Below are 24,816 nucleotides of genomic sequence, written 5' to 3'. Positions count from 1 at the left end.
TACGCTTTTTTTTTTGAAATCCAAGAAAGAAAAATTTTTATAAAGGAGAAGAGTTCCAAGGACGATGAAATGCAGTGAGGCTTTCGAAAAACATGCAACAATACATTGAAAAAAAATCCTTTAATATAAAAAAAGTTCAGGGGTTCTTTTCATTTTTATTGCCATGAATGCAAGAATTATTTAATATTTTGACCAGAACACACCAGTTCTATTCCACAAATTTTCCATAACTATCCTGCACAACTAAATGAGCAACAAGTTTGGTTGTTGCATTGAATTCAGAAAAATTAACAGAGAGAAACTGCTGCCTAGTCTATGGATGCAGTTCATGCATATGCTTTTAAGAACAAAGAAATTAAAACAATAACGTACGCACTTATAGAAGTTTATTAGTCGTCTTCCCCATTACAGACATAACAATGACAGGGTTCTCCTCAGAAAAGCTGAGGATCAGGCCTGCAACTTCCCTCATTCTAGCTGCAGTGGCCAAAACGATCCACCAAACTTCATCACGCAGCTCAATTGCCTCACATATTCACCTGCCTGTTCCTGTTTGTCCTCAAACTTCTCTGCTAAAGCAACAGCAGCTTGTTGTTCACAATAGATACTCAAATATCTTCTTTCACAACCTCTTTCCCTCTTCCTTTTGTGTGTCAACTCTTTTATAATCCGGCTACATGAAATTGAAGATACTGAAGAAAACTTTTCTGAGCTTGTTCCGGGAACATTAGGCAGACGGAGAAGGCTTGATTGGAGAGAGACCACCATTAAATAGGGAAAATAAAGCTTGGATCTTGAGCTAAAAAATGTTGAATGAAAAAATGAGCTTCTTTAGGATTTCTTAATCTTAAGAAACGGTTAAATAAAACCTGAGAAAAAATGTTCCTTTTGTTAAAGAAATGAACTGATAAAATCTGGTTCTTTAAATAACGAAGTTCACAAAAAGCTATCTTAGGTTCCTCTAAGCAAGAAATTTGTGAAGAATAGTTGAATCTTCAAACAAGAAACAAATCAAATACTATGGTCCTCTATGCAAAATGCTCAAGGCTGTGATTCTTAGTACAGAAGATTAATAACAATAATCAACACTACACAAAATCGTCCAAAGGAAGCTTTCAAAGACTCAAGCCAAGGTGTCGATTTTCGAGGCCAAATGAATCGAAGAAAGAGAGCGACTCAATAAAAGAAAAAAACTTCTCAGATCCTTGGTAAAGAGAAGGGCCTAGGGTTTCCTGAGCTAAAAGATCAACCTAAATAGTAGCCAAAACACTTCTCTAAATAGAAAACTTCCAAGATCAAAGCACAAAGAAGAATGTCACGAGCCGCACGTCCTTTCTAGCTTGAGTCCGCCTCTTGCCTGCATGTTTCAACCATGTCAAACCCGAAACTCGCACAAAAGCTCAAGAAAACCATAAAAAAAAAAGTTACAGAGGAAAGACACAAGCCTCATTTAAAAACCCTCAAAGCAACAATAAAACCACACGAAAATCATGATAAAGCAGAAAATCTCACCTTCAAATACCGAAAATCTCCCGGATAACCCAAAATCCCTCTTCGAAACCATAATGCAACAATCAGGAGACGAAAGTTTCTATGAAAACTTAGAAAATAAACTCCATAAGCTCACAAAAATCATAATAAAGCAGAAAATCTCACTCCAGAACCCAGAAAACCAACCGAATAACTCAGAATCCCACTTACAAACCACAACGCAACGATATCGACAAAAAAAAAATCATGAAAGATTAGAAAAGAAACTCCAGAAGCTCATAGAATATCAAATTACACAGAAAAGAAGGAAATCTCACAAAAAGTTACCTCTTCTCCACTTCCTTGCTCCAGAACCTTCTGATAAACCTCTTGCTTATAGTTTCTCCGAGTTCGTTCCCTTTACAATGCAGTCACGAATTTGAGAGCCTGTCCGCCCAAGGGAAACACGAGAAACTGGTGGCGCACCAGCATCGCCGCGTAGTCCCGAAGCCGCGCCTGCGGGACGGGGCCGATCGGCAGCACCGCCACCCGGATCATGCACCCGCCCTCGATGCTCACGTCCGGCTCCATCTGACGGTCCTAGAGCTTGCCGCCCTTTCCCCTCTGTATCTTCCGACGCTGTTCCGGCGAGGCTACAAACGGGGAAAGGAAAAATTAAGAGAAGAGGGAGGAGAAGAAGGGAAAGAAGCAGAGGCGGTGGTGGTTACGGCGATAGCACCCTGCTCCGGCCGGCTACGAATGGGGAAGGGGAGGAGGCGTCACAGCGGGGTAATCAGAGAGAGAAAGGGAGGGAGAATTTAGTGCCCTGGATGGGCACTTTTTATAAAAAAATGAGGGTCGGATTTGCGACAATTTTTTTCCATCGCAAAATCCATCGCTACTCTCTGTCGTTCATTCGTCGTGCGAAGTAGTTTGAGATGCAATTTTTTTCGTCGTTAATCCCACCTTTAATTCCAATTTTAACGACGGCTGGTTCTCTCTAACTAATTCGTCGCAAATTTCCATCGCTAATTCACGTTTTTTTTAGTGACTGTTGATAGTGCTGGACGTTAGATCCCTGGTAATCGGAGCCTAAATAGATGCCAAAGTTACTAGCTTATGCTTAAGAGATCTTCAGAGTCACTTTCTTGCAGCTAGCTGTGTCAAGGTTTCTTTTTCCATAATAATTAATGTCGTTGGCAGCAGCAGGCACTAGAAGAAGCTAGGACAGTTTATACGCAACAATGTCCACATGAACTTTTTAACTACATAATGAATGCAGATGATAACTTCTTGGATGGGCATTAAAGGGCTCTTTTGTTTCAACAAGGACAACAGAAAGCCCTTTTTGTGGGAAAGTACAAAAGGCCATAAGGGCCCTTTTCATACCAAAAGGCCATCGTGCGGGAAAATGTGAAGTCCACCGAAGTGCCATATGGTGGCCGACCATTTTTTATCCATGATGTTTGTATTTCACGTGGAAAAAGGTTGTTTTCTTGTGAAACAAATGGGCCTTAACAGTAAGTGGTGATGGAAAAGTATCCCGAAGACAATTGGAAAAGAAGCAACTTGACAGTTTTTTCTTTGTTAGGACTTGTTTGGATGAATTGGGTAAAACCGAGTTTTTGGCAAACTCAGTTTGCCAAAAGCCTACTTGCGTTGACAACGGTTAGATCATAGCTGCGTTAGGGTCAACTCTAACCGGCTATATTAGGAGTAATTCGAATCTACTGTGGTTGTCTTGAATTTTGAATCTACTTTGATCCATGATTCGATCTAAAAATATTTTAGAGATCGTACAATGAGAATTGTCAATGAGGTTTGTGGTGGTCACCAAGGGCTTGGACCTGCCCTATTTGGCGGGTAAACGAACATTTTTTTCTTAGGGGAGGCCAGTTTTTTTTTGGCAAGGGGGCCGCGAAAGTTTTTTTTTTTAGGTATATTGAGAGCAGATAAAGGCCCCAATATAAGTTTTAAATTCTTGGAGGGGGCGCCATCCTAATGTAGGTCTGTCTCTGACTCTAGGGTTTCCTTCTTTTATGAGGAGCCACAATTTTTCTTTGGGATATTAGAGCGTTTTGGGTGTACTAGGGAATAGGAATTTGAGAGCTCTATACTCTGCCATTGTATCTTATACACATTTGGCAGTAGATTTTGCTCCTTGACCGTTGGCGTAGGCCTAAGTGTATGTAAATCTTTTATCTTTTCTTTTCTTCTCATTATCTTGTATTTTGCTTCTTGCTTGTTCGTGGTTTGCATAACAGAATCATTATCAGGTCAGATATCAAAAGACCCATAACTGACCAGATACAATATTTTTCAAAAACCCAAACCCGATTTTTTTAGAAAAACTTGGTTTGGAATATTGTCAGGTTCATCACGTTAAAAATTCCATCGAAAATTACACATATTTTTTGTTTTTCTTTTTAGTTTCCCATACCAATAGTGAGACGTTGACGTAGCTGATGTCTAACTTTGCTTTCAACAAAGAGAAGGATCAAATCAGTTCTCTCTCTCTCTCTTGCTTTTTTTTTTGTCATCGTTTAGTTACTTTGTATGCATATCTGGGTCTGGTATCCAACCTGTGATATCTAACCTAATTTACTACTCTTCTGGTCTGACCCTTACTTCGTGAGGTTCTAGCTCATCACTTCTGCAAAGTCATTCAAAGGTATCCTGAACCAGGTGAGCCTATCTAAGTTTGATTAACTTCGGATCTTATCCAATGCCAATGCTATCTCGGTTCATTGTTGTGCAAGGCATATGCTACCAAGATCCAATTTCATGCCAGGCCCTGGCAGATGCGCACAGGCCCAATCTGAGCTTTGTGGTACCCTGCCAAGCCCAGCTGACTGGGTTGGCTAGGTGCTGGACTAATTTATACAAAAAAAAAGAGGTTTTAAAAGAGTTTTTTTTAGTAGACTCAGTGGGCGGTCTAGCCAGACTGGGCCAGACCTGGACAACACCCAAACAGGTGCTGGCAGACCTGTTTACCAGGCTTGTCGGGCCTTGTAGGCCCAGCTGAGCTGGGCAGGTGGGTGCCCTTAAAAAAAAACTAAAATTAAAAAGTTTTACAAAAAAATAAAATAAAAGTTTGTTTGTATGGCTAGTGGGTGGTCTGCGGCACCCAGTTGATTGGGTTCAGCTGGATCAGGGATGAACTCCTGCCGACGGGGTCAGCTAGGCTCGATCGCCCTACTTCAAAATTTGTCGTAACACTTTGTGTTTGCTTAAATCTGGAATTCTAAATTTAATATGCATGTAAACTTACAGATTGTGATAAGTTTATGTATTTTGATTCTAATACATGCTAAGAATGGAATTTTTTACATGCCTTGATTTGATATGACATGCTTTAGCAATATGTTGTTTCAAGTGTATGTGCATACGTGATGTTGATGTGTTTTTTGCATATGCATGAGTATTCACATGTTTTGATTGAAACTCATGAATGAAAGCATATAAAGGGCATGAGATTTCGAATACATGCACACTACAAGAAAATCGTGGATTAGCGATGGCTTATATTCATCGTTAATCCGTCGCTAAACTGTTTAGCGACGGATTAGCGATGGATAGAGGCCATCGCGAATTAGCGGAAAAACTTATCTGTCGTTAATTCCGTCGCTAATTTGCGACAGATTAGCGATGAACATTATCCGTCGCTATATTTAAAAAATAAAAATAAAAAAATTATCCCTGTCGGGCGGTATTCCGACAGCAATAAGCCAGACTTATACCACACCCGACAGGCATTGCACAAAATGATCGCTCTGCCTCGTCGCCAGACTTGTATTGTCCTCCGTGAACCGGTGCTCTCCGGCATCGCCGTCCTCCGTGAACGGGCGTCGTTGTCCTCAGTGAACCGGCATCGCCGTCCTCCGTGAACCGTCCTCCGTGAACCGATGCTCTCCGGCGTTGCCGTCCTCCGTGAACGGGCGTCGTTATCCTCAGTGAACCGGCGTCGTCGTCCTCCGTGAACCGTCCTCCGTGAACCGATGCTCTTCGGCGTTGCCGTCCTCCATGAATTGGCGCTGTCATCTTCCGTGAACCGGCATCGTTGTCATCCTCCGTGAACCAGCGTTGTCGTCCTCCGTGAACCGGCGTCGTCGTCCTCCGTGAACCGGCACCGACGTCCTCCAGCGATCGCCGACCATCCTTCGGCGTCACCGTCCTCCGTGAACCGGTGCTCTCCGGCATCACCGTCCTCCATGAACCGGCACCGTCATCTTCTGTGAACCGGCATCGCCGTCATCCTCCATGAACCAGCGTCGCCGTCCTCCGTGAACCAGCGTCGTCGTCCTTCGTGAACCGGCGCCGACGTCCTCCAGCGATCGCCGACCGTCCTCTGGCCTCGCCGTCCTCCACTCTCATGTACATGCTCTCCAACACGCTCTCCTCGCCATCCTCCGAAGAAGTCGGTTTAAATCAAGCGTGATCGATTTAAATTTCGAACGGGGAGAGAGGGAAAATTTCGTGCTCGGTTTAAATCGAAAATTAGCGAGGGAATTTTTCTGTTGCTAATCCGTCGCTAATTAGCGATGGATTAGCGACAGAAAAATTCCCTCGCTAAAATGTTTTTCTTGTATTGAGAATTAGCGACGAAACAATTGTTGTCGTTAATCCATCGCTAATTAGCGACGGATTAGCTAGAGAAAACTTTCATCGCTAATCCGTCGCTACTTAGCGACGAATTCATGAAGAAAGTTTTCTCTAGCTAATCCGTCGCTAATTAGCGACGAAAAAAATTTGTCGTAAATTTTCATCGCTAATTAACATTTTTCTTGTAGTGGCATATGAATGTTGGAGTTCACACAGATTGTTAAATTAGCATATATGAATGTGCATTTGAAAGCATGTGAAATCATTGCATATATGACATGTTATGATTTTTGCACATGATGCATTAATGGTCGAACAATGGATCATTGTGGACTGTGTGAGGCTTGAGATTGGATTGCTCATTCTTTACTTATTTTAATGCATCACAAAAGTCATATTGATATTGTTTCACTATATTGCATTGTTCTATGCTCTTCCATGGGTTGTGGTCTCGTTATGAGCCTCACATTTGGATTTGTGAATTTGTGTTATTAATTTTGCATACTGAATTGCAAATTAACGAATGAGTATTAATAACAAGATAAAGAAATAAAACTGTGTAATATACGTTCTAAGATATCCCATCTTTAGAATGAGACTCTTAGAGTTACGATTTTGGAAAATTGTGAGGATACTAAAACTATGTGTGCGTTGTTGTTACCTTTGAACCCGATATTAAGGTTCTTCTCCTGACTACAGTTTTAGGGAGAATCTGCTACTTTACCTGGGGGTGGTATGTAGACACAACTGTTATTTTCATATACCAAGAAAGTGACACTTGTGGATGTGGAAGTCTCTGGTGTCCTGACATTAGATATGAAGGTCTAATGTTTGGAAGGATATTTTGGTCGAGGACTAAGTTTGGAACCTAGTAATAAAATATAACTTGTGTGCTAAGTTACCTTGGGAACCCTACTTGACCTCGAGAAATTTTACCTATTTGAAGTGTCCACGGGCAACGATAATAAAAAGAGAAACTTAAATTGTGTATATTTAATAGAAACATGCATATGAAAAGAATACTCTAATAAAATATAATAATTTATTCATGCATGTGCACTGAAATCATGCACATTTCTTTTATACATTAGATCATGCATATTCACTTGTTTTTTTAATTGTTATATATTAGTGAATACATGATGTTTATTTTCTAATGCTTGTTAAATGTTTTATTGCTTAATTTGTGGTCCCCGTTGTTTATTAAATTGTTCATTCATGCTTAATAATTATTTTCTATTGCATGAATAGTCAATTGAGTTATGAATTTGTCATAATTACATCTCTTTAAAATATTGCATGAATCTTATCTATATTTTTTTTACTTATTTGTTTCATTTGAGGGGTTCGTACACAAAATTCTTAGATTCTGACACCCCTACTTTCGTATTTTTCGCAGTCTCAGGGCCCCAGTGAGGAGATTTGCTTTATGGCAGCAAAAAGAGGAAAATCGAAAACAAGTTTAGGGATCTGCGATTTCTGAGGTTGGGTTCTATGATTTTGTCAAATGCTTTGTTCAAGGATGCAATAATACATTGCAATCCCTCTTTTTTTTATGTTGCTGATGAATTAGGGATCAAATAGTGGTCCCCTTTTTGTCTCTGTGCACTTGTATGCAACCAGCACATACTCTAATGTCCATGCATCACCTATATTAGATGCATCATGAATGTTATTCGAATAACTATTAAAGATTAGGGCTTTGTTGGCTAAATGATGATTTAGATCCCTTTTGCTATTTTATTAATCCAGCATGTCATTTTTAAGAGGTTACATCCTAACATTAATTCTTTTTTTTCACCCGATTAAGGGTGTTTCCTGGTGCTTTTACTTCATGGATGTTTCCTGGTGCTCATTGATTTATTAACCTTCAATCTTCTTTGTTTGCATTGCGTTGTTCTGAATAGATTATTTGTTTTGAGTTCAATAGGAAAATTTTAACAACTTCTGTATTAAGTATTTAATTATAAATACCCACTAAGATTTAAAAAAAAATGGGTTTATTACCATGTGAATGGTCTGCATTTTCGTAAACTGCATACTGTACTCTTTGTAAATGAATATTGCAGACTCGATGAGTTACTTTTGTAATTTTTTTTTCAAACTCTTGTTAATGAACGTAAAATCACATGTTCTAAAACTTTGATACTCAGACTATGGCATTGGTTTCCCTACCTAAAGTAGTACAGGTTTTGAATATTTTTTTAGCACTCAGATTAGATAAACATAATGCGTTAAGTATGTTTTGATTTATTTCCCTGTTAAAAATATCATGGATTTTAATATTGAATGCCAAGTTATGACATGATCGTAGTACGATTCTATGGTTATACTATCACTGGTATTGAAATGTTAACACTCAGATCACAGAATGTGCAAAGAAATTTTGGGTTTTGCATAGATCAGTGTATAAGCATGTACAAACATAGGTTATTTCAATGTTACGAAGTATATGTTGATAACTCTATTTGTTATTATATACATAGCTGAGTTCTGAATATTTGGTAGCACATGTCAGCATGCTTGTATTTTCCGCATCTTCCTACACACTTAAACTCGATTTGCAATTGGTTCTGAAATATTGACCGTGCTTGCGATGTTTCTACATGTTAAGTTGCATATTTTTGATGTTCACATGCCTATTAACCTGTATATCTTCTGAAATTTAATTGAACCACCTAACATAGCTTAAATTTTGTTTATGTTTTGAAGTGTATCGATAATGTTAGGCATTCTGTCATAAAGGTATTGAAAATGAATTCAGTGGTGGTTAATTTCTATAACAAAAAAATTTAGGTTTTTAATTCACTACAAGAAAATTGTTAATTAGCGACGGAAATTTGCTATGGATTTTTTCCGTCGCAAATTAGCGACAGATTAGCTAGAGAAAACTTTCTTCATGAATCCGTCGCTAATTAGCAACGGATTAGCGATGAAAGTTGTTTCATCGCTAATCTGTCGCTAATTAGCGACAAATTAACGATAACAATTTTTCGTCGCTAATTCTCAATACAAGAAAACCATTTTAGCGAGGGATTTAGCGAGAGATTTTTTTCGTCGCTAATTTTTGATTTAAACTGAGCGCGAAATTTTCCCTCTCTCCCCGTTCGAAATTTAAATCGATCGCGCATGATTTAAACCACTCTCTTCCCGTCGAAGAGCGCACTGGAGAGCATGACGGCGACGAGGCAGTTTCACGGAGGACGGCGACGCCGGAGGACAACGACGACGACTTCGAAGGACGCAGTTTCATGGAGGACAACGACGACGGAGGACGGCGACGACGGAGGACGACGACGATGGAGGACGACAACGACGGAGGACGGCGACGATGGAGGACGGCGACGACTTCGGAGGACGACGACGCCGGAGGACAGCGATGACTTCGGAGGACGCAGTTTCATGGAGGACGGCGACGCCAGAGGACGACGATGCCAGAGGACGACGACGACGCTGGAGGACGGCGACAACGACGACTTCGGAGGACGCCGTTTCTCGGAGGATGGCGACGAGGCTGAGCGATTGTTGGAGGACGGCGATGCCGGTTCACAGAGGACGGCGATGCCGGAGAGCACCGGTTTACGGAGGACGATACAAGTCCGGCGACGAGGCAGAGCGATCGTTCTGTGCAATGCCTGTCGGGTGCAGTATAAGTCCCGCTTATTGCTGCCGGAATACCGCCCGACAGGGATCAATTTTTTTTTTTAAATTTAGCGACGGATAATGTCCGTCAATAATCTGTTACAAATTTGCGACAGAATTAACGACAGATAAGTTTTTCGCCAATTAGCGAGCATAAATTCGCGATGGCCTCTATCCGTCGCTAAACAGTTTAGCGACGACTTAGCGATGGATAGAGGCCATCGCTAATCCACAATTTTCTTATAGTGATTAAACTACCAAGTTAACTAATATGAGATAATTATTCATTAGTTATAGACTTTTACCATGTAGCAGATTATGATTTTCATTTAAGAACCACTCGACCAGCTGCCAGCCAACCCAAACCACAAAAAAATTTGTTTCTATTTTTTTTTATATCATGCCCAACCAACACATGGCTGGGCTAACATGAGTGTCCAAGGCCTGATAGGCCAGCCGAACTTAGTTTGGCTGGGCTGCCAGCCGGCCCCAAGGTAGCAAATAAGTACCCAGTTGGCTGTTTTTTTTTTTTTGAAACCCTGTCAACACCCTGCACAGGCTGAATCTGTGCAGGTCTGACAGACCAGTCGAGTGTGACTCGGATGGGCTGCTAGTCAGCCCAGTAATAGATGAAAAACATGAGCAAAGAAAACTTTATTGTACATGTACGTAAACATGGATATGCATACATAACAATTTCATGTAGTCAATGATCATATAAATTTAGGCTTTATGCTCAAATATACAGATGAATACCTATTCTCAATCATGCATTAAGAGATCCGCCACCAATAGCATACTTATACTGATTTTTGCACTCAAGACTTCGCATGGATAAAAAAAGTAAACTAATACATTGTTTTTTTAATATAAATCTAAAAACATAAATTTTATTTTAACATGGAATTAGACTTGCTCAGAAATTGTTTTAAAGCACTAACACAATAGATTGGTGGCTCGTCCAATATATATATATATATATATATATATATATATATATATATATATATATATATATGTATCCCCAAAATAAATTTTGAAAAAGATGAAAATACATAAATTTTTTTAACCATGGATCTTAGAGTAAATATCCAGGTTCACTCTTTCTCATGGATTTCTACTAAAACATTGCATGAAAATTGAATCTATACTCTTTTTATTATTCAGAACAAGATAGAATCCTATACCTTGATCGTAGATCGAAAAAGAATAAGAAAATAATGATGAAAAAGATTGGATGGTTAGAGAAGAAGCTCCCTTCTTCTTCTTCTTCCACGTTTTTCTCTCTTTCTTTCTTCCTTTTTCTTTCTTTTTCTTTTTCTTTCTCTTTTTTTTTGAGGTTTAAATAGACTTTAAGGGGAGCGACGCCCCCCCCCCCCCCCAATCTTCGGCCCTTTCTGGATGGGCTGGAGATGGAGAGTTTTCCTTTTGAGGACTCTCACACCCTTATTTCCAAAAATTTTGAAAATTTTCTATTTGTTGACTTTCTAAAGTTTCATCTTAATAGACTTTTCAAAACCTTCTTAAGTCTTTGTAAGCTTATATAAGGACTCTATCAAGGAGTCCTAAACAACCACAAGATATTTTTCCTTTTTTCTTTTTGTAAATATATCTTCATCCTCACATGTCATTTAGCATAAATCCAAGCATTTAGATATAACCATGTATATCTTCGTAGTACATATCATATGTATACTCATTTCCTTGGTTATTTGGTACTAACTCTCATTTTGCAGGAAAATTTGGAGGATGCTGATTCTTTCTACACTATGTATTTCATTTATTTTGATTTATGTCAGAAATGTAACAATCAAACTTGGAATAATATTTACTTTTATTGCTTAGATTGGGTTGCATCTCATATAGTTTGATTCTTGCAATATTCTGATTCTATGATTCATATATCTCAATTTTCAAAATTCACTGTGGATGAACACAAATGGCACGTACACCAACTCTTATAGAGTTGATGAACTCGGTGGAGTCCATATTTACAGCCCTAGTCGGAATATGGACGAGACTCAGATCCATCATCTTTCTACCAGTCACATTGAGCCTACACTCTTAGGCTATCTTAAAAATGCACATCATATTTCTAATTTTTCAAAATATTGTGAATTAACTCAAGTAAACTCTGAACATATTCATGGCCACAGTCAGAATATGTGAAAGATTTACTTTGACTTAATCCACATTTTTCCAACAAATTTTTCAGAAATCTTTTCAAAGTGCATTCATTCATTCAAATCATCTGCATCATCTGTTTTTCTCATGATTTTCTCAAGAAATTTTCACTTCATGGAAATCTGCAAGAAACATATACACTTTTAATATTTACATAAATTAGCTTACAAACAATAAATTGAGAATCTATTAGATTAAACATATTTAGCACTATACTATATAAAAAAAATAAACTTAAAGAATAAAAAATGTACCCTTGTATGATACTTCTAGAGGTACGAAGATGATCTACTAATTTATAGAACACACTCGTTGTCGGCTTATGTCAATCTATTTCAGTCTACAAGAAACAAATTAAGAATCTATTAGATCAAACTTATTTAGCACTATACTATATTAAAAAAAAACTTACCCTCGCATAATACCTCTAGAGCTATGAAGATGTATAAGGCTTGATAGTTACTGAAGCCTTTCATTGCTTGATTTGCTTCTGATACACAAAACTCAGTCTGGTTGTGGTGTAGATATTTAGATTCTATTGCAATATTTATCTTTCATAAAATTACACATCAGAATATTTATTAATTATCCTAAATCATCTCGATATAACGGCATGGAATCTTCATCGATGGTGTGGGGGGTAGTGAATCAATCCTTCTACAATAGTCCTCCTGATACGCATCATTGTCTTGTTCTTCATTGTGTTCAGATGAAGATGGTAGAATTTTGTACACATTTCTTGGTATTATCTTTTGCGCTATATGTATTTCTCTCTTTATGGGATCTCTAATATAAAATACTTGCATAGCTTGAGAGGCTAAAATCAAGGGATCTTCTTGGTATGTTGGGTGAGACATGTTAACACATAAAATATTCATCATTGCTATGTGCCTATTATTAAACCAGTCACATCTAAACATATAGACTCAATTTTATCATATATATTTAAATTTGATAATATCTTTTAGAACACCGTAATAGTCAACATTAGGCTCTCCTACATCGCCTTCACACATAACCATTACCCCACTGTTATAAGAATTACAGTCGTCACCATGACACTATGTATGAAACATGATTCCATTCACATCATAAGTTTGATAGGACTGTGATTCACGCTTAGGTTCTTTTACGAGAATTCTTAATTCTAGAGAAACAACCTCGTGATTCTGTAAAAACTAACTTGTAAACTCCTGGAGAGGTCGTATTGTAGCTTCCTAAACATTATTGCATAAGTTGTGGATTATCTATTTGTGTTTCCTTATATACGACTTACATTCAAAGTTGTTGTGATTTACAAGTTTATTCACCTCGTAGTAAGAGTTTGGCAAACTTTTTTGCTCAGGCAATACCTCCTTCAACAAATCAATCACCATGTCGAACAATTTATTACTCTAATTGTTCATTGATTTGATATGAAATAGCTTAAAAATAAAAGCTAGTTTTGTTAACTTTGTATAACCTAAATATAAATTGCTCCGGGCATCACTCATTAAGTCTTGAAGGGGAATGTGTTCACCATCATCATCTAGAGTTGGGTCCAATGTTGTCCCCATAATAACACCGTTCAACGTTTCTTTGACCTGATCATAAACTTCGGTTGTATCATCCCTCTCATCATGATGTACATGCACTAGATTCACGTGAGTTTAGGCCACACTCATACGGGACTGAATATATTTCATAGTAGAACCATGTCCAATCAAATGTAGTTTGATATATGGTAGAACTTTATATTTTTTACTTTTTTAGTCCCGACATGGGCATCGCATTATACCAGCAAAATCGACATGAGCATGTGACACTTTAATGAATCGATCAATTACATATGTATAAGGTTCAGAACTTCTATCGTGAATGTGTATCCATGATTGATCCATATTCACAGATAACGGCCCCAATATATTCAACAAGAGAATCTTTGATGAGTGACATTTATAAATAAAAACACAAATTTCTAAAATTAAAAAAACTACCTCTCAAATTCTAATTTCTAACATTGACATAAATATAACTTTCATTATTAAAAGTTAATAAAAATTCATTGAAATGAAGGACAATCATAGGTATGTTCAGCTCACTATGATCCAAAGACTTCCTCAATATCATGTTTTGTAAAGTATAGAGAATCTTGTCTAAATGAAGAATTTCAAAATACTAGTTTGCAACCATGAAAAGTTGTTGCATGAATCGATGCTTCAAAACCAGATTCATGCCCCACTCAAAATTTTACCTTTATCTCAGCATAAGTGTTTGACTACAAGGTGGTGTTTCCAGTCGTTTGCTCTAAGTATTTGGGTTTATCTTTCCTAATTCTATAGTCGAATCTCTGAGTTGCTTATATGTTTTCTATGTAGGCATTGGACAAGACCAGGTTTGAGAGTTTGATCGATAAGAGCAAGCTTGATGGACAACCTAAGCTCTTCATCTGGCTTATTCCTGACAAGGTTAACAAAACACTGAGCATCATTGATAGTGGCATTGGCATGACCAAAGCTGCTATGCGATTCTCCTATCTTTAGCGAGTTGGAGATTTCTCTTCGCTTGTTTGCATTATATTGATGTCGCTGGACTATGCCAGACTTGGTGAACAATTTGGGTACAATTGCATGATCTGGGATGAAGGAGTTCATGGAAGATTACAGGATGGTACTGATGTGAGCATGATTTGTCAATTTGGTGTGGGGTTCTACTCTACTTGGTTGTAGAGAAGGTGATTGTCACCACCAAGCACAATGATGATGAGCAATATATTTGGGAGTCACAGGCTGGTGGTTCATTCACCATGACAAGGGATGTCTCTAGGGAAAGCTTGAGAAGAGGGACTAGGATCATCTTGTACCTAAAGGAAGATCATATAACACTTCGTCTTGAATTCTCTTTCTTTGAGATGTGGTGTTTAGTATTGATCTGCCACATATCGTCATGTGATGTCAACGCCAACTTCTTGTTTAAGTTGGAGTATTTTAAGTCTTTGAATTGAATGAAAGTGTGTGTGATGACAAGGGTTCTTATTTTTGTAACTTTTGATTCTTATGTGCATCACACCGTCTTGAGATATAAATGTCATATTTGCAAAAAGAGATTTATTCAATGAATTGAGTATTTTGATCTAGAAGTAGCAAATTTGCTCATATCCAGGGGCGTAGCTAGGATTCATGTGAGGGGGGGGCAAACAGGGGTGTAGAAAAAAAAAAATTGTGTGATAGTCGGGGGTTCGGGGGCAGCGCCCCCAAAATTTTTTTTTGAGATAAAATAAAAAATGGCGACAATTATTAATAAAAATCTATTTCATATGGACAAATCAAACTATTTGCTGCAGTAAGGGCTGGGCTAAAAAATGGATAAAAATCTATTTCATATGGAATCAGGGCAGGGCTAGGACTGGGCTTTTAAAAAAAAAAAAAATTTTGTTAACTGTTTGTGGAGGCAGGACTGGGCTACAGCCCAGTCCTGCCCCCCCCTAGCTACGCCCCTGCTCATATCTATTATTGATTATTTCATTTGCTGAATCTTGGCCATGCCTGCAACTCAAATATTTTGAGGAAAGGAGACGTAAGGACCTTGTGAAGAAGCACTCTGAGTTCATCATCTACCTCATCTACCTATGAACTGCGAAGACCACAGAGAAGGAAGTCAGTGATGAGGAGGAGGAGGACAAGAAAGAGGAAGAGGGAGATGAAGAGGATGTTGATGAGAAGAAGAGAAGGAGGTTAAGGTGGTCTCCCATGAATGGTCCCTCACCAACAAGAAGCCCATCTTGATGAGGAAGCCAGAAGAGATCACTAAGGAAGAGTACTCTTCATTCTACGAGAGCTTGGCAAACGACAGGGAAGACCACCTTGCAGCCAAGCATTTCATTCTACCAATATAGTGCTAACTATATTGACTATGAAGATCAAATATGCAAGAATAGTCCCAATATATATGCTGTAAACAAGAAAGCATGTAATTCTCCAGAAAAGATTAAAAAAATAATATTCCAAATCATCACATTCAAATATATAACGCCCTAAAGCTCTAAATCCTTATTGGTACCTAATGCTCTGTTATGCTAATAGTGATCATAACCAACTAAGCAAAGACCCTACATATGCAAACATAGGTAAAAACTCTTAGGTTCAGATCTCATGAAAAAAATTTGTTTTAACATACCTATATATAGGGATCGTCCGGTACAGTGGTCTGGCAGTGGATCGGCAGTAGTTCGATGGGAATGAGAGAGGAGTGGCCATCGCAGAGAGAGAGAGAGAGAGAGAGAGAGAGAGAGAGAGAGAGAGAGAGAGAGAGAGAGGGGTCCGACGAGGAGGAGGGAGGAGGATTGATGGCCGACAAGATCACAAAGAGAGGTCTGGTTGTGGTCCGGCAAGATCTTGAGAGAAAGGTTCGGTGGTGGTCCAAAGAGAGAGAGAAATATAAAAAAGGGTCATCAGGCATTTTTTAAATACGACTCTATAACGATGACATAATTCTCGCCGTTATAGAGTAAAACCATATAATGGCAAAATTCAGATTTTGTCATTATTGATCTATAACAACAAGATTATGTGGCCGTTAAATACTATTGTTAAAGTGTTTTAACAACAACATTTAACGTCTACAGAATCTCTGTTATAAACATATTTTAAACTGCAACATCCAGATGTTGCCATTATAGATGTGTCTTTAACTATGAGAGTTATATCATTGAGCAAGGCATTCATGGCCCGGTCCAGCTCATCGTTATTGCTTAATCAATAACGGCGAGATGCATAGCCATAGTAGAGTAATAAAGATATGATATTTATGTTACTTCTATTACCTATCAATTAGCGGAGACACAACTCTTGCGGTTATTGCTTAATCAATAGCGGCGAGTTTTTTTCTTGTCGTTAAAGAGTCGTTATTGACCCTCATCCTTGTAGTGGATCTTTTATTCACTCCACCATGGATTCATTTTTCCTTAAAAATTGTTTTTTTTTTCATTTAACATAAAGTAGAACCATGGTTTTTGCTCTATAGTTTGTTTATATATTGGAAAGAAGGACTACTAAAATAGCATTTTATGAGGCATGACATCCTACTTTGCATGATAACAAGTCCTGACATACGACAGCTAGCAGGACTCTAAAACATCAATATGTAATAGTTTAAAAAACAACCATTAAAACATATAATAACACTTGGGCACCATCAATGTTTAGTACCATCTCTTTCATAACATCAACCACAAAAGCATGACTCTATACTTGCTCTCTTGGTCCAGGACGACTAGGGATGTCAGTGGGTCCGTTGTCCAAAACATCAGGATCCATCTGAATCCTCCCAAATAACGACCAGTCGGGTTCGGTTATGTCCGGTCAAGAAAATAGAATCCCAATCCAACCTGCATAATTTAAAGGATATTTAAAAAATATATTTGGGCTTGAGAATACTTAAATAATACTTGGGTCAGCCGAGTCAGGTCAGATGTCAGGTCAAAATTGTATCCCAAACCTGGCCGGAGTGTGACTTAGGTCGGGTTCAGCCGACCTGAATAATGTTCGGGTTAGCATTTTTCATTGCTATACCTGGATATTGGAGTTCGAGTTGGGTCGGATATCTGACACAAACTCGACCCATTAACAGCCCTAATGGTGACATTGTTATGGTTCCATGCTGAATCAAACTTGAGTTTCCTAACCCATCTTGTCCATCGTTTGCTTTTCCATAAGTGTGATTTGTAAGGATTATACTGTTGAGAAAGAAGTGTCTTTCCCTAAGCACCAAAACCATGTCTGGGTTGTTTTTACAAACAAATTCTCATGCTTCAATCCAAACACTATAATGCTGTTCTGAACAGGTATCGAAACATCCTGACATTCACAATCGTGGTTTTCATGTTTGGGCATGCACACAAGTACACGATCCTCTCACTTTGTTGGAAAAAGTACTTTTTTGTTTTGAAAGGCAAGCTGGGGTTATGCAGTTACTCCTACCCACCATTGGGATTTGAACTTGCAACGTCCCAACACAAGGTGACGGGAACTAGCTGCTCCTACCAGACAAGTGAAGCCCCCATTGGTACATTTTTGTTTATTCTATCAGCAATACTAATGGATATATCCTAGCCAAGTACTTACAAGTTAAACCTATAAGTGAATCTTTCTTAAATAAAACTGAGCCTATTTTTTTAAATGTGACCCAGGTTCAATCTGATTCAGTTCAGGCTCTAACATACGATAATTGGACAAGCCGTATGGGTCCCACCGGATCCAAATCCTTGCCCATTTTCTCATCTCCTGCCTTAGTCCAGACCCAGATCCAAACTCCTGTTAGCTCTGGACATTAAGATGGAGGCCAAAGTTACTAGTTTATGCAAGAGATCTCCAGAACCACTTTCTTAAAGTTAGCAGTGTCCAGGTTTTGTTGTCCAACATGAAAATCCTTGGACACAACCTACTCCAGTTTCAGTGGACAAGTTCAGGGATGCTCATGTGGATAGCTTGATAAAACAATCTATCCATAGGAATTTCACATCAATATAGAGATCAATCTCTACCAACTTAAACTACATTATAAATGCCTGCAACCCTAGCAGGTTACAGGCCCCAATGGTTAGGCCCTATCCACATCAGGTCCATCAGGGTGCACGGCACCTGTCGGTTTTTAGAATGTGCCAGATCATCTTAGTGGGATCCATTTTGGATGAGGCCTGGTTAGGTGATCGGCCCCGAGTACTTTACAAACTACTCGGGCCACACAAAACATAAAAAATTGATAACACGTGCAGTGATTTTTCTATGTAAAACACAAGACACAGAAAATTGCTATTACACGCAGTGATTTTCTGTGGGTCAAATATTTACTTTCCAATCATTGGATCTGCTCCGATTTGAACATCATCCAGATGCAGATGCAGTGATGGATTACCAGCAGATCAGGTGATCCATCAAATCACTTGACATCTTGACCGTCCATTGCTTCATCTCACGAGGGCCCCACGGTTTTTATGTAATTTGTGGACAGTAAATCACTATACTTAAAGTGATTGGGCAGATCACCTGATCTGCTCTCCTGCACAAGGCATAATCTGCCTAAATCCGATCACATGTAAAGACTGCCAAAAAAAAATTCTAGATATAAGAATCTCCAAGACTGAGAAATTCTTGAAATATTTTTGCAGGAATTTCACAGGCAGTGAAAATCCTGTTAATATTACGAGATTTAAAAAAGTTTCACCTGTTTTCAGTATATCGTAATATTATTGTGATATTATCTCAATTTTGCATTTTTTTTTTGATGTTTTTTTTTAGTTTCTTATACTTTAATTGTAAACATACTGAGATTTTCCCTATGTTTTGCCAATTTAAAGTTGAGTTTATCCCGAGATTTTTCCTTGCCCAAAAATCCTAAGCACAAAATTTGTGACTGTGATGTAAAAACAATGGTTTTGCCCATTGGTCAGACCCGGTCAGTATACGGCTTTAATTAGTCCAATTCTGGACTTGGATCAGCCTACATGGTGCAATTTTGATCCAACCCAAAATTTGTGAAAACCTTCCGCGTGTTGTTCCCAATCTGGGTACACAGATCCAACTGTTTGAGGTTTTATGTTAGTTAAAAAACAGCAAAAGAAACATTAATTCCAGTTTAGTTTGGGTTTAAGATATAAAACAAGGAAAAAGGATGAATGTAAAAATTATAATATCTAACATTCATATTTGGTCATAGCATCATGACATCATACAGCCTGTTAAAATCATAAATGCAGGTCGTTTTCACTCACCCTGACCTCATAGATGGGTTCAACATGCATGGTCCAAATGCTGAGGATCAGCATTTGCATTGCGTTTTTAATATATATATATATATATATATATATATGTGTGTGTGTGTGTGTGTGTGTGTGTGTGTGTGTGTGATTTTATGACCCATGAATATTGCACATTATGGGCTATTGTTTTTTTCTTTAAGCCTTCTAAAACACCTGCTTATGTGTCATAATGGGATGATCTAAGAGCTGATTTTCACTAAAACAGAAATATAGATCACGTCTATGAGGTTAAATTTATAAAAACAACAAAACCCAGTTGTTGACAACATCACCAAATATATCTAAATTTTCGTAATAGAGGAGATTCAGGAGTAAGAGGATTATCAACCTTGAACAGGTTGCAAATTAGACCTGCAGCATTGGATGTTTTATTGCCTATCAAAGAGAGGATCGACATCTATCATGACAGGTGTGGCGATGTTTGGTGGGCCTGTTCTGTAAGGATGTGGCCACAAGACAACTATTGGGAGGCCACTTTAACGATTGCATCCTTTCTCAATGGCCTTAACAATTTAGTGTCGAGAGTTGTGACCTTTTGGGTTGAAGGGACTTCTCTTGTGTACAAATTCGACCCTCTCTCAAGAATGTAAGAATGACCCTAGGGGCCCGTTATAAGAATGATGAGAAATGCATGTTAGCGCATACATTCACAGATTTTGGGAAAACAAGAAATGTAAGACCAATAAATCAGTGTAAATCCAAAATTTTGAATTAACCTATTGAAAAGCTAATATAGTCATCAGTTGGAACAAACTAAAGGCTATTAAGAAATTTAAAACCGAAAATTTAAATTCGCACATTTAAACCTATTGGGATTAATCGGATCTTTGACTAGTATCTAAAACTATCCAAAATCCAATATCTAGGGTAAACAAATCCAGTACTTGAATCTAGTTTGTAGGCAAATCCGAGACCCATTAAAGAAAGAAAATGTTGAATTTGAGTATTTGGATCAGGATTCGAAGAGGATCCAAAATCCATAACAGTTGGAGATATGGGTGTGAGTTGATCCAAATAGAATTTGGATCCAACGTGGATCTAGGATTTAATGAGAAATATAAATAAAGTTCATGTTAACAGGTAAGATGATATATATATATATATATATGTTAATGGAAGACATGTTAAAGTAGTAAGACATTAATAGTGGGTCACCCGCCTTAGTGGACCCTACCTAAATCAAGAAGAAATATAATAAATAAATAAATAATGCCTACACAATTTTTTTGGCAATGGGGGGTTACAATTAGAAGAAGGAGATGGGTACGTATGCACCCTCTCTCCCAATCAATCAAACCCACTCTCCCCATGATTGTGATATAACCCTTGGTATGCCAATGAAACTCCCACGTTAAAACCCGACCACTCTCTCTCATTTAACACACCTATAACTTCACTCTCCCAGCCTCTCGTTATAAATCTTACGTTGAGTCACCCTCTCCACTACTTCATCTCATCCTCTCTCTCCCTCTTGCTTCATTCTCCTCCCAATTGGAAGGTGACCTCCATTAGAGGTTGTGCAGAGAACACCATTCAGTCGACCATTCCAGCTCAATCGGTGTAACAGCGTGTTCAGACCCCGACTTCGATTTCCTATTGGTGATGTAGGTACTTTGATAGAGTATACGTGTGTAGACACAAGCTGTGTGATTGAGATTTCTTTCATAATAGAAATTGCTTAAGTATTTACAAATGATAAAATGAATGAGAGAAATACGATTTCTATTCGATTTTTTTTAAGATGGTTGTGATTTTTTAACAAATTTTTTTTTCATGGATTGTATTTTTCTATCATGTACATAGGACTGTCAAGCATATATTTTATAAGCCTGATCGCATGGGAAAATTTGTAACACACTACAAGAAAATTGTTAATTAGCGACGGAAATTAGCGACGGATTTTTCCCGTCGCTACTTAGCGACAGATTAGCTAGAGATAGAATCTGTCGCTAATTTGCGACGGATTAGCGAAGAAACGACTTTTATCGCTAATCTGTCGCTACTTAGCGACGGATTAGCGACTGCATGTTTTTGTCGCTACTTTTGATTACAAGAACACCATTTTAGCGACGGATTTAGAGAGGGAACTCTGTCGTCGCTAATCCGTCGCTCATTAGCGACGGATTAGCGACAGTATATATTTCGTCGCGGTTTTTGTATTTTGATTTAGCGACGGTTTAGCGACGGAATGTTTCCGTCGCTAAGCCGTCGCTAAATATCGCGTAAATCCCTAATCCCATCCCTCTTTCTCTTTTCCCTGTTTCGCTGTATTGCTCCCTCCCGCCCGTCGGCTCTCTCCACCGTCCGGCCACCGCCGCTCGCCAGCCGCCGCTCCCCGTCCACTGCTCGCCAGCCGGCGCTCGCCAGCTGCCGCTCCCCGTCAACCTCCCGCCACCGTCCGGCGAAGCGCAGGTAATATTCTTCTTCTTCTTCTTCTTCTTCTTCTTCTTCTTCTTCTAAACGCAGGGGGTACGCCCCTTCCCTGCCGGAAACGGAGGGGGTTTAACCCCCTGCCGTGCTTTCCGGCAGGGGGGGTCGACCCCCTGCGTTTCCGGCAAGGGGGGTCGACCCCCTGCCTATGGCGGTGCCGCACTGCCGGCCTCCAGCCCGATCCGGAGGAGGAGGTTCGCCTGTTGTGCATCTTCAACGCGCGGTCCCGGTACATTCCGCCGCTGCCGCAGGGGTACTACGGCAATGCCTTCGCGTTCCCGGCAGCTGTCTCGATAGCGGCGAAGCTCTGTGCGAACCCACTAGGTTATGCGGTGGAGCTCGTGAAGAAGGCCAAGGAGGAGGTGACAGACGAGTACATGAGGTCAGTGGCGGACCTCATGGTGCTCAAGGGCCGGCCTAACATCACGGTGGTCCGCACCTTCGTGGTCTCGGACATCAGGCATGCCGGGTTCAGCGAGCTGGACCTCGGCTGGGGAATGCCGGTGTACGGCGGTCCAGCCAAGGGCAGTGACGGCCCAATCCCCGGCTTGGTTAGCTTCTACGTCAACTCCAAGAATAACGAAGGGGGAGAAGGGATGGTGATCCCGATTTCCTTGCCTGCTCCAGCTATGAAGATCTTTGAACGGGAGCTCAAAAAGATGCTGTACGGACCCGCCCCGGATCAAAAGTCCACAGAACCTGTTTTTATCTTATCTGCTTTGTGAATAAAGATCAATTCATTGCCAAACAAATTTGTTATGAGATACCTACGTTGCCTATGTGATCTGTTTTGAAAAGAATTTTTGTTATGGATACCTATGCTGCCCATGTGATCTCTTTTTAAAAAAAATTTGTTATGAGATACCTACGTTGCCTATGTGATCTGTTTTGAAAAGAATTTTTGTTATGGATACCTATGCTGCCCATGTGATCTCTTTTTAAAAAAAAAAAAAGTTATTATGTGATCCCTATGTTGTCCATGTGATTAGCTTGAAAAAAATTTTGTAATATGTGTATATAAGATGTCCATATGGTTTTAAGTGTAGTTTGCATATATGTTGTCCATATGGATTTTAAGTTGAAATTTTTTTTGTAATGTATATATACAAGTTGTCCATGTTGTTCAATTTGTTAGTTTGTTAATGTCTACTGGTAGTTAGTTTTACTTCAATTTGTTTTCTTGAAATCTGGTTAGTTAGAGTATTTCAATCTATTAGTCTTTTATAATTATATTTTTCTTAGATAGATTGGTATTTAATGTTCTCACAATCAGTTAGTTAGATTAGGGCTATTTGAATTCTTTATGATAGTGGTGGTTAAACGGAGTTCACATCTTTTCTAGTAAACTAATTGATTGATTTACTATTCCTTTGCTAAGTAGTTCAGATTAGAAATTGTCTATGACTTTATGTTAGTCGACTGGTTCAACATGTTATAGCTGGTTTGTTAAATTAGCATCTTCTAGTTAGATTTGGCTTAACATATATACTATTTTTCTTTTCTCTTCTTTCAATTAGTTAGAGTTGTTTTAATTTGTTTTAATTTTTTTAGTTAGTGTTTCATCTTGTTTCATGATTAGTTAGTTTGTTACTTAATTTGTTTTGTTTTTGTGCAGATTTTTCAACGGAACCAACTCGTGCTCGGCCACCTGTGGTAAGTAAATGACAAAAACAATGCAAATCGGGTAAATACCCGTGGTGAGTAAGTGATGCAAACGTATCACATGTTATTTAATTTATTGAATGCAGCACTTTATTGTTCACACACTCACTTAGTTGTTGATATCTAGGACTGCTTTGTTGGAGTTCGGAGATCATGCTGAGCATGATTTTAATGTAGAAATATGGAAGTGTTCTTATTTTTGGAGTACGGAGTCCATGCTAAGCATGGTAGTAGTTAGTGAGATATTGAAGTGTGTTTGCTGCAGGTACATGTTTGCCATTTATTTGATATGAATGATTATGATGTATTGCAATGTTTGATGTAATTGTATCAATGTTTGCATGTAGTTACTTTCAATTTGATTTTGACTTCCATGTGAAATTTTATAATAAAAGCATGCTTCAAATGATTGTATCATGTCATTAATAGTTTGCACATGAAAATATTAAGTTATCAATGCATGCATCAAAATTCTTGTTATTGTTTAACATAGTATATTGCATGATAAATTTGATATTTTCTTCATCGTCGCATTCTGATTCTTTTTTTCTTAATTCGTTAGGATACTATTCGTAACATCATACGACAGAATGACTGCAAACCATGAATGGATGTACCGTAGGATAGTGGACAATGAGTTATCGCATGAATATATGGATGGTGTCGATAGTTTTATTGAATTTGCAACGGCGAGTGTCAGTACGGTAGATCCCACAGGTCGGATTAGGTATCCCTGCAAGATTTGTAAGAATAATCGATTTGTAGAACCCCATGGCGTTAGACATCACCTATACAGGAAGGGTTTTGTGAGTGATTATCAGAACTGAGCGTTTCATGGAGAAGAATTTAGAAACGATTTTGATGCACGGGTGAATGTGGTGCACGATAATCCATATACGAATTTGATATTTGATGCTGCAGGAACAGAACTGGGTTCTGCTATGAGTTCTAGTGATGTAAGAACTGGCGTAGATGAAGAATCACCAAACGATGCAGCTAGTAGATTTTATGATTTACTTAAAGATGCTGAT

General features: G+C 38.7%; 2 pseudogenes; both read left to right on the top strand.

The window, feature by feature from the left end:
* The first annotated feature begins 419 nt into the window (after nucleotides 1–419).
* Nucleotides 420–15,662, top strand: LOC149816592 (uncharacterized; annotated as a pseudogene).
* A 560-nt stretch (nucleotides 15,663–16,222) lies between these two features.
* Nucleotides 16,223–22,848, top strand: LOC149816591 (benzyl alcohol O-benzoyltransferase pseudogene; annotated as a pseudogene).
* Nucleotides 22,849–24,816: the final 1,968 nt, after the last annotated feature.

The sequence above is a fragment of the Nuphar pumila genome, chromosome 14 (assembly GCF_984573655.1).
Source record: "Nuphar pumila chromosome 14, dmNupPumi1.hap1.1, whole genome shotgun sequence".
Taxonomy (NCBI): domain Eukaryota; kingdom Viridiplantae; phylum Streptophyta; class Magnoliopsida; order Nymphaeales; family Nymphaeaceae; genus Nuphar; species Nuphar pumila.
Note: the sequence above shows the minus strand (reverse complement) of the source record. Positions and strands in the feature narration are given on the sequence as shown.